An 11,962-nucleotide genomic window follows, 5' to 3' on the forward strand; every position below is an offset into this window, starting at 1 on the left:
ATCTCCTTCTGTGTGTTCTGTAATGAAGTGCCTTGGTACAAGCACTGCAGATAGTCTTGTATATTTTCTTTCTGTAATTGAGAAGAAATCCATCAACTACTCTCAATAATTTTTTAAAGCTATGATTCTCATGGCTAGAGCATAGTTATGCAAAAATATCAGGCAAAAAGCTGAAGAGAGGTAAATTGGATCAAATAGGATCATTGGATTGGTTTTGTATGTGGTGCAATCTGTGCAGGTGCACTTTGCAGAGCACACAGCTCTGGAAGGTGTGCACAGCAGCCAGGGGGCAATGGCACATGGGATTCCTGCAGTGACAGTCCTGCTTTCTTACTTCTTTCTCAAAAATGGAACATCCACCTGAAGGATTTCCAACACTACTGTTAGCACATCTAAGCTACCACGTTTAATTTATATTTGGAGTTTGTACCTATAAATGGCATCAAATATGCACGTGTCTGCTTTTGATTGATTGCAGGGAGTAGGGCTTGCAGATGCTGCTGATGCAGCATGTGGATAAAAGAAACCAAATACGACAAAAAATATTTCTGTTTTAAAAAGTATTTTCATAGATATTTTGTAAAACTACAAGTAACAGATACCCTTAGCAAACCAGGTACCTTTACTTGAGCATGTGTGTGCCAAGTGATTGAATCAAGGCTTCTATCACCTTGCTGTTGTCTTAAAGGCTGTCATGATAGAATCCCGAGGTCCTGTGCCATATATTACTGCTATGGGCATCATTTCAACTGCCATGACCAGCTAGTGATGTGTCAAGGTGATCAGGAGCAGCAGAAGCCTTGAACGTGTTTTGAAGAGAGGGTTTGCTGAAGGGAAAACAACACCTTGAGATTTGCACAAGGAGATAATTTTAAACCATGAAAATAAAATAACCTTGGAAAAAGCATCTGGATATTAGACAGTTATTCAGAACTCATAATACACTGTGGTACTGTATGTGGCTCACTCAGTAGCTAAAATTAGGTGATTATGTAAGGAGACCACAGCCTACATCTGAATAGCTACTGTATTGGGTTAATGATGTAATTCATCTTTATTGAGTCTTTAGCTATTCTATGGCTTGGCTCAGGGGCAGCATGAATTCAGGAGTCATGAAATCATAGCCAAGTTAAACTTCAGTGAAGTAAACACAACAGAGCTTTTACAAGGGAAAGCAAAACAACTTCCAACCACGGGTCTCCCGTTGTGACTCCAGGTGATCTTACTACCAGCTGTTATTCCCTGTAAACCTTCAGGAAAGCACGTTCATAGAATGTGCATAATAGAAATGCTGTGATGATGCTCTTTGTTTGCAACTGGCTTGGAGAGATCAGATGAGCTCTTGATTTTATCATTTTGATTGTTGACTATTAAATTGGTTATGTTTGCATTGAGGTCCTATCGCTAAGGCAATTTGTGAACTCTGTACTGTAAATACTGTGTATGTGTATAATTAAATACATGTATGCCAAAGTTAAAGTGAGAATTAAGTTTCAACCACACATAATAATATGCCTTATCCTTCACACCAGATACAAACCAAAACCAAATCAAATGTCCTATCATAGTTTTTATGAAAGTGGCTTATTTGTTCACCTGTGTTACATATTGTAGCTTTTTCACACTTGGCAGTGGCAGATATGCCATACATTTCCCCAGCTAGTTGCTGAACCTTTTTCTGAATAGTTGCCAATTTTATATCAGAGAGGACTGAGGAGGATCATCAAGTAATGGTGTGGATACAAAGACAGCGAGGTTGGTTTCCTCAAATTTTGTGTGGCTAATTTGGCTCTGAGCTGTGTCAGCAGTTACTTGCTGTCATGGCTCTGGTGCCTTCATCTAGAACATCTCCATTTAGACCTGCTCTGGGGCTCCACTCCAAAGTTTCTCCCTGGACTTTCTTTTCCAGTGGCCTCAAGTGCTGGTATCACAGGCCCTGGCAGACAAAATTTCTACAAGGAAGAAACCTGGAAGTAAATGAAAGGCTGTTTATTTCCCAGAAGGTGCCCAGACCTGCAGAGTCACAGGACTTTAAAATGCCAGAATTGTTTTGAGGCTAAATTGGTGATTAGTGATGAGGGTTCAGGCTGGAAGCAGGAGGCCATGGTTTGCAGTGAAGGAGCAAGTGCCTGTGCTGGCCTTGGGCACAGCTCTGCTCTTCCAAAGCAGAAAGCAAAGGCTGCATTTGGAAACTTGCTTTTTTCCTAGATATCTACTCCCTTCTTTGAAGTAACCATTCCCACGCGTTTCCTGTCAGGCATCCCCTGGGCCCCCCACTCTCTTTTCACTCCCTTCTTTTTTAATCCAGAAAGCTGCCTGCTCTGGGAAAGTTTGCCTGGGATTGCACTGTACCCATTTGTTTGCAATGAATGAGAAGCATTTTTCATTTTATCTGAATTATTGTTGCCAGATACCATGTGTACACATGTTGCAGGCCATCTTGCAGAGGGAGCTGGCAAATCTGCAAAGCTGCTGCTCATGGCTTCGGCAACTGAAATGGGGTCCTCTCAGCCAGATCCCTGCTGAGGTCAGGAAACACACATTTATTGCTCTTTGTAACATTTCAAAAGAGGATTTTCTTCAGCTGGATTGAAATAGTGATATTACAGCCTGGCTTCCAAATCCAAGCACCTTTCTGCTTTCTCACTGCGCTCTCTCTTCTGTTGAGCAGTTTCAGCAATTCTCAGCAGCACTCACTTGCAATCCAGAGCAAGAGTGAGGCTTTTGGAGAACACTTAGAAAGCACATGGGTGGTGAGAGCAAAGCTGTGCAGCTTAACACAGTATTAGTACTCTATTTCCTAGTTATTTTGTTCCTCTTAAACTAATGTGAAAGTGGTTGTTGTCTTTGTTGTCTTCAGCAGGATGGTTCTGTAGTCTTAATTAGGAGAAAGGAGTGGCTTTTTTCTGCTTTGTTTCTTCTTACATTGTGTCCTAGAAAGTGTGAATATGTATGCTCTAATTAGCATCCCATCAGCTGGCTGATCACAGGACTTGTCAGGATGGACGCAACCTACTTGCAGACCAGTACTGGAAGTGAAGTGCCAGGACTGGGCAGCTAAAGATTCCTTTCAAAACCTGTTGTGATATTTCACCTCTGCAATGCCAGAGCACTTTGTTTGTGTGAGATCCACAGGAGAGGTGATCTGAACTCCCTTTTTTGCTTGCCATAGGAAGTGTTGGCTGAATGGATGAGTTATCACAAAAGGTTTCCGTTTTGCAGAGCTGGCTTCTTCTGATGGAGGAACAAACTGCTGTTTGAAAAAGCATAGGAAAAACAGACAATCTTTACTGTTCTTCTTAAAATATTTGTACGTGGAAATGCATAAAAGTTCAAGAAGGAGATTATTTGCTTGGTTCCTCTTGCTAAACAGTTGTCTGTGTGAAACTCTGTAGGTCTAAATGAGGCTGGTAACCACTGGAGCAGGATCTCCCCCTTGATTCTTGAGTGCTATTCCTTGGACAAAGCTCAGAGAATTTTCTTTGACTTGCTGAGCTCTGAAGTGGTCAGGCTGTTGGACTGGATGATCATTGTAGGTTCCTTCTAACTGAAATAGTCCTATTATGTTCTGAGTCTTTGTATGAACACAGACAACCTTACATCACTGGTAAGTCCTGTGCACAATGGAGGCCACTAGATATTTAAGAACCACCGTTGTGCAGTGTCGTGCCACTTGTAGCAGAGTCCTGTTGGATGTGAACGTGGGCAAATGGTGTTTCTCCATGGCATTGGCCATGTTTCCCATGGGCAATGTCTGTGCCCCAGGAGGGTGGCAGAGGCTGGGCACGGAGAGTAGCAGCCTGGTGCCATGGACCACAGCATGTGTGGCTTCTGCATTTGTGTTACTGAGCAGAGCAGGAAAGGGATTTTCCACTGAGCCTCCTGAGGAAAGGCAAAATCAGCACACACAGAGGGTTCTCTCTGCTGCTTATGGCTCTTGGATGGGGATGGATATAAAGATCAAGACATCAGCTGGGCCACTTCTAGCATGTGAGAAATTATTGAGCCAAAGCACTAAAAAGTGAAAAAAGAGGCCCTGTTTTAAAAAATACACTATTTCTTGGGAAAAAGCAAGGGGGGGAAAAAAAAAAGCACCATAAATGTCATCAGCAGGCTAGAGGAAACAAAGGCAATAGTACCAAATGATGAGTGGGACTGGGGGGGTGTGTGTTAGAGAAAGCAGGTCTCTCTCATAAGGAACAACACTTGACAATTTGAGAAGAGCTGACAATAAAACATATGATTAAATGAGCACCAGAGAGCAGGCTCAGCCATAAACCTGTACATTTAGTGGCTGTCCCAGCTAAGCTATAGCAATATTTATTGAGTTGTAAGTCTGAAAGAGGTGAATAAACATGACTGAGACCATGCGGGCTCAGAGGGATTACCTTTTTTATAAGAGAAGCTTTACCATATTTGCTCAAAAATTTTCACACAGTGTAATTTTGAAGTACACTTCTGAGTCTGTAGTCAGTGTCAAAGAAGATAAAAGAGACTTACGGTTTATCACGAAATGGGTAAATTAATCAATACATGAAAATTTTAATGAACGTTCTTGTCCCAAATACAATAGCATTGCTGTGGCCTCTGATTCTTGGCACTCCTGTTTTCCGTTTATCCTTCAGACAGCAGGGGTGGAGAACCAATTTTAGGCTGTGCATTATTTCACCTTGTGCAAAAAAGCATGTCATGTAGGGATGTCGTGTCACTGATGCCATGTAGGATAAAGTCTGTGAGAGATTTGTTTACATTAAATAAGGCAAACATCACATCTATTCCAAAACAACAGAGAGTTAAAAGGATTTAAAACCATTTCCCCAGAGTAGCTACCTGAAGAGGTATCATTAGACAGAGGTGCTTCATTGGTTCGTACTAGCACACAATATACAGACTCACAGTCAAACTGCAGTCTGCTACCAAGGTTTACTTGTGTTGTCCTGTAATGGTCACTTATCACTGACAACTAAGAAATCAACCTAAAGTGTTAACAAGCCTTTCTTAATAGATTAATGCAACAAATTCCAAGGTTTTGTATAACTTGTTTTAGTTATTCCAAATTTTGTTCTACCAGTTGTCATAAAGGAAGGTTTTTGCTCTCTTTACAAAAATGCCTTACTATCACTGACTTGTTCTGTTGTTGTTTTTTTTAATGAGATTACCACTTGTAGCTGAAATGAAATCAGATATCCTTGATAGGAAAAAAATTGCTTTTAGCAGAACTTGACCTCCTAGATAAACACCAGAAAATTCTGCTGCAGGACTTCAGCTCCTCTCAAACACCTGCCCCTTTGGTCACCTTCAATTCTGTGTCATGATAGGCATCTAGTTCATGTGAGCACCACAGAAACTTTTCCTTTCATATATATTTTTCACATTTAACTGCTTGTTTCCTGGCCTGACATCAATCCTTTTCCACTGATCATCCTAGCTTGGCTGGGGGTGGTGGCTTATGCCACATTTCAGGTTCTCCCCGAACACCTTGTTTGCAGCAGTACTTGGTCACTGTTCCTTGTCCTTGGGCTACTGCCATATCCCTCCTTCTTTAATTACTGTTTTCAAGAAGGGCCAACTCATTTCCTATGATCCTTTCCGATTTAGGGCAGATCTCTGAGTAGCTCATAGAAGGCAAGATTGGCTTAATTAACTGTCTGTGAACAATGAGACACAAGATCTGTTCCTAAGTCAGATGGTTGCCTCAAAGCTGGAGACTTGGAGTCTCCACACATAGACAGCTCTGGGAGGTGGTATCTGTTGGTAGTGCTCAGTGTCCCAGCCCTGGGGAAATGCCTTTTGGCTCCACAGCAACTGCACACAATGGTTTCACATCAGTGAAATGGAATCTTACTTTGGCTGCCACACGGTATCTTGTGTAGACGGACACAATTAGAGTTCATTGGGCTCAGAACTGGTATTTGGCAAAAAGTTCAGTGCTAAATGAAGGCAATTCCCAAAAGGATGCAACATGTTGCCTCTGAAGTTGTGTCTTTGATGAGTTCCTGATCCAGCACCTGAAAGGAATTATTTGAAACAGAATAGAAATTGCAAAACATCAATGTGCCTCTGTGAAAACCCAGGGTTTGCTCCCATCCTGTATCCTGATGGGAGCATTTTCCTCTCTGAAGAAACCTAGTTTGATTGGAAGAGACGGAGAAGACACGGGTGGTGAGGTATATGAGGGATCCTCATACTGGAGAGACCCATGTGGACAATGAAGTTAGAGGAGGACTGGCAACTCATCAGGACACAGGAAACAGTGGACAATTGATGAAATGGAGTTCAGTGCCAACAGAGAAGCCAGTGCTCTTGTTGCACAGAATAAAATTGCCCCAAAGAGCAGGGGAGCCCAAAAAGAATAAATTTACAGAGGAGGATGGGTGCCTTCCCAAGGAGGCAGACCTGCCAAGGGCTGTTGGACACCAACAAAATATCTGACTCAGAAACTTCCTGTACTGCAAAATGTTGGAGATGGGGTGGGGTTTTCAGGGAAAATACCACTCCCAGTTTGCCTTTTTATTCTACTCTTTCCATTCCCAGCTGAGAGCCAATAAAAGAGATGGGATTATTGGGGGATCTTCATCCTTGCACTGGCTGTGCAGCCACTCTCACCCCCAGAGGACCTGCTTAGTCCTGTGGGAAAGGAGTCTCTATCTTTAAAACTCAAAGTTATCTGAATTTGATCTCCAAACTGGGTTATTTTTAAGGAAATCTTTCATCTCCAGATTAAAATCATATTTAAAATAATACCAAATGCTGTTGACCCCTGTTTGCATCTCAGAGGGGAATGATTTTAATCTCAAATGAGGGAATATTTGGGCAGGTTTACAGCATGTATGATGCCAGGAATTAACATGGAAGTGATGAGACAGTCAAGGAAGAGAAAGCTGTGTGATACCAGCAATGGAGAGGGAGAAAAAACAGGAATTAGCAACATGGTAAGGGCACAGTAAATGTATTTAAGCTCTGGAAATCTCAGGACACATGAAATAAGTAAGAGAAACTTGTAAAAGAAACAGAAGATTAATATGATTGCACAAGATCAATTTTTTGTTCGTTTTGTTTTGTTTTCGTGTGTGAATATTGGCCAGGAAAGTCAACAGCTTTGATATACTTATCTACATTCCTGTGCAACTGGAGTAAGTCCATGACAGTTAATGGACCAGCCCTGGTAAGGACATCAGTGGCTTATTCCTGCTAGGACCACTAGGGATAAAGTGGAACTGGATGAGGGACTGATGTTTTTATCTTCCCTGGGGGGATAGGGAAGGAAGTGTTCCTCATCCATCCAATGTGCTGGCAGAGAGGAAAAAAAAAAAATTGGGAATTTGGGACAGTGGGAGGAAACTTGCACCAGTGTCACAGGACTGGGATTGCTGACAAAAAGATTGAGAAGTTGCCCACAAAAGTTCATCCCTTTAGGGAATTAGAGGAACTCTTTCCAGTCTTCAAAATCCCATCATGTTGTTTGCCATTTCTTCAACTGCAAAACAGAAAGGTTTCCACACTTGTTAGTGATCCTTTCAGGGGAAATTGAACAAAATGCTAGAGTTTTGAAGTGAAAAAAACAATGGTGAGTGAAGACATCTTGATGCAGACCTTAAGTATTGGTGCTCAGTGCCTGGGCAAGGAAACTTCTTGCTGGCTGCTGCTGTGGCTTGTCTGAAGGCCACTGAGATTAATACTGCTAGAATATAGGTTTGTTAAGCTATTTTTATAGACCCATGAATATACCTTCTGTATAATTTATTGTAGTACAGTCCTGTGATAGAAAATCTTCACTTCAAGACAGTGGGAAATTTTGCTAGGGTGAGGAGTGCAGGCCTGGCTTCTGCTTTGCCTTTTTTTTTTCCATTGCAACACAATTAACCTTTTCATTAGAAGAGCTCTGTTCCAAATAACCAAACTTCTCAATGTGTGTTACTGAGCCATTTCAAGCTGTCTCTTGCTTTGGAACAAAACATCTTTGTTCCAGCCATGCATGACATTTGAAGACCTATTTATACAATGTGTCAGCTCCATTTGTTTTCTTCATCCTGATATTTTTCCTCTATATTTCTGGTTCGCTATCTAGATTGCAAGGAGTGAGGCTGTTGCTGATTTCCTCCTGTGCTGTCCCAGACTGAGACACTGGCTGCCTTTGGCCTTTCTCCCCTTTTGTGGGCAGAGGTGAAACAATCCAAAATCAAACACAGTTTTGCCTGTTTCATCCTCTCTGCACTGAAACCAGCACCAGCAGACAGACTTGGAATGGAGTGCACAAAGTCCTTACAGGACTTGGTATTGCAGAATCACAGAATCATAGAATGGTTGATGTTGGAAGGCACCTTAAAGATCATTAGGTTCCAACCCCTCTGCTATGAGCAGGGACACCTCACACTAGACCACGCTGCACACAGCCTCATCCAACCTGTCTTTGAACACCCACAGGGAGGCGGTATCAACAACCTCCCTGAGCAATCTATTCCTGTACCTTACTGCCCTCATGGTGAAGAATTTATTCCTGATGTATGACCTAAATCTCCCCTCTTTCAGTTTAAAACCATCACCCCTTTTCTTATCACCACCCTCTCTGGTGAAAAGCCCCTCCCCAGCTTTCCTGTAGCCCCTTCAGGTACTGGAAGGTGCTATAAGGTCTCCCTGGAGCATTGTCTTCTTTAGGCTGAACAGCCCCAACTCCCTCAGCCTGTCTTCATAGCAGAGGTGCTCCAGCTCTTTGATCATCTTCATGGCTCTTCTCTGGATCCTTTCCAACAGCTCCATGTCTTTCCTGTGCTGAGGGCACCAGAGCTGCACACAGCACTCCAGGTGGGGTTTCACCAGAGAAGAGTAGAGGGGCAGAATCACCTCCCTGGCCCTGCTGGCCACACTTCTTTTGATGCAGCCCAGGATGTGTTTGGCTCTCTGGGCTCAAGCTCACACTGGTGGCTCATGTTGAGCTTCTCATCAACTACCACCCCGAAGTCCTTCTCCTCAGGACTGCTCTCCAGGCATTCTCCCCTGCCTGTATTTGTGCCTGGGGTTGCACTGACCCAGGTGCAGGACCTTGCACTTGGCCTTGTTGAACTTCATGAGGTTGGCACTGGCCCACCTCTCCAGCCTGTCAAGGTCCCTCTGGATGGCATTTCTTCCCTCTAGGGTGTCAGCAACTCCACACAGCTTGGTATTGCCAGCAGACTTGATGAGGACGCACTTAATCCCACTTTCCATGCCTCCAACCAAGATGTGGAACATCCCTGGTCCCAGTACTGACCCCTGAGGGACACCACTCGTCACTTTTCTCCATTTGGACACTGAGCCATTGACCACAACTTTCTGGGTGTGGCCATCTAGCTGCACATTTTCTCTTTATTATCTTTATTTATTACAGTTTTTCTCTTGATGCTCTACCTCTGATGATACTGCCTGTTGGATGTACACTGCTGGAATCCCTTTTGCTGAAGGGCCCTCTCTGAGGGCTTAACCTCACTAAATACCCCCTCCAGCAAAATATGTCTTTTCCTTTTACATTCAGAATGCATCCCAACTCTCTAATCATCCCTGTCTTGTCTGACAGGACAATGCTAACTGATGCAACAAAACACAATTTAAAATTAAAAAAACAACATCCTTTTCACGACGTTTAGTAGTAAACCTTAACATCTTCCTCATTTTAATATTAAGGAAGTGTAAATAATTATGGGGTTTGGTCCATCCTCTGCCTTTTAAATAATTTATATAATTTGGGACGTGTTCTCCTTCCAGAAGGGACCCAAGGTAGTGCTGTCCCTGCTATAAAAGCAGCGATGTACTGTCTGTCCCCGTGCTCTTGTAACCTAATGATAAATGGAAGTGTAAGTCCTTTTTGAAAGCTTTTACACAACCTGCCGGCTGAAAGTTTCAAGCTGCTTTAATGTGTGCAGGATACTGCAAGCCTTACTTTAACCAGAAAATGAGGCTGAAGATGCCAGCCCAGCAGTGGAGAGCCTGGGTTTGCAGTGGCAAAACCCCATCTGCTCTCTCCAGTATTACCCTCACTGGGAAGGTTGGGGAAGGGAGATGAAACATTTCCACGTTAGCAGACTTGTTCCTGCCAGTTATTTTGTGGCACAGTCAAAGCCTTTGGTAAGGCCAAGCAAGACTTCAGCACCAGCCTGGTGATTCCCCATCCACCTAGGAGGCAGCAGAAGGTTTGGGCTGTAAGATCACAGATTAATCTTCAGAGCACCTCAGTTGTGTTTCATGTAGACACTCCCTCCAGATCTTGGGAAAGCACACAGTCTCTGCTGAACGTGAAGCTGAGGGGCATTTTCATGCCCAAGACCTTCTTTGTACCATATTTGACCAGCCTGCAATCAGCAGCCGTTGTGCAGTGGTTGGGCTTCTGCTGCAAGGAGCAGAGGGGGTGGCAGGCCAGGAGGAATGTCCTCAATACCGTGAGCTTCAAAAGCAGTGCTTGTGGGCTTTGCTTTGCATTCGAGCAGCTGGGCTAGAGCTGCATGCATGGTCTTGCTCAGCACAAATGAAACCAAGGCATCCATATGCTGTACATTAAGAGAATGAGTGTTTGATCTCCTGCTCTCTGACTCACTGCTCAGATGCTCCCTCTTCCCCTCTGTAGCAATGCTGAGGAGTACAGAGCCCGGCGTCAAAACCTGTAAGTCTGCAGGAGTTTATTGGCTCTGTGATGGGAGCTGCAGTGCTTAACACAAAACAGTTGAGGAAAATGTTGCTGGCCACAGCCACAAAACCTGCCCTTATCTCTTCCATGGAGGTGGTGGAAAATAAAATTCCTCAAGCTCTATTCTCCTATTTAAAGACAAAGGGAAAAGAACTGCCAAAGTGGATGGAATTTAGTCCAATTGATGTAACACCTGGGTTAGCAAAGCCAAATGCAAAATCTCTCAGTGCAGCAATGGTGGCCGTGCACAGCAAAGGCCACCACGAAGCCACTGCAGCCCTGCATAGGCAAGAGACTGCTTGGGTAACACCAGGTTCCAAGCCTGCCATGGGGTTGATTACTGTGCCACTGCCTACCATGTGCTTTTGAGTAAATTATTGCAGTGGAGCGTGAATGTTATGTTCAGCTAAGAAGCTGCAGACATCTCTGACTTACGTTAAAGACGCTGGTGAGACAGGAGAGGAAAGCTCCGTGGTGCAGAGGACTTGGTGGCTCTGGGAGCAGAACAATACTGTAAGTGGTACAGAGGGGAAGAAGCAAAAGCAACAACCAGGCAACAATAGAAATGAGTTTTATTTTGTAAAAAGTTATAAAATGAATATTGTACAAAAATAAAGTCTGTAGAGAACTTTGGTTGATTAACACAAATGACTTGAGACATAAATCGCAGGTGAAGTAAAAAACTCCAGAGAAGCACACTCCTGTCTTTAGTAAGGTCTAAAAAATAATTAAAAAAAAAAAAATCACGAACTTTACCCTTTTGTATTTTGAACATGGTGAATTGCTTTGGTCGCAGCCTCTCTTGAGCTGCAGAAGAAATGTTCTGGGGGCAGGTGCAGGCACACCTCTGGGTGCTGCACCCAGCCAGCCGCCCCGCAGCGCCGCTGACCCTCAGCTCAGCAGGTTTTTGCTGCCCAAATCACGCTGATGCTGGTGGTGATACCAGCTGCACCAGCCCTGCCCAGCATGGAGGGTATGGTATCCCCATGGCAGTGCAAGAACGGACCCCGTGGCTGGGCTCTGAAGCTGCCCTCCCTCCGCCCAGGAAAGCAGCAGAGGATGGGGCTGAATTACATTTCATACACCTGGTACATCCTTCTATGCCTGTTCTGGATTCTTTTGACCTCTAGACCCTTCTTCTGTGGTGCCCCGAGGAGCCCAAGGCAAAATGAATGTGGACAGACATTGCATGCACGAGATAAAAGGTCGAACCATCATTTTTTTGGTTTTCAGAAGGGAATTTTTTTTCTTCCTGTTGTTTTTGTGGGAGTTGATGCTTCACTGGTTGTCAGGCATGTCTAGTGATCT

Source organism: Apus apus, chromosome Z (genome assembly GCF_020740795.1).
Source record: "Apus apus isolate bApuApu2 chromosome Z, bApuApu2.pri.cur, whole genome shotgun sequence".
In the NCBI taxonomy this organism is placed as follows: Eukaryota; Metazoa; Chordata; class Aves; order Apodiformes; family Apodidae; genus Apus; species Apus apus.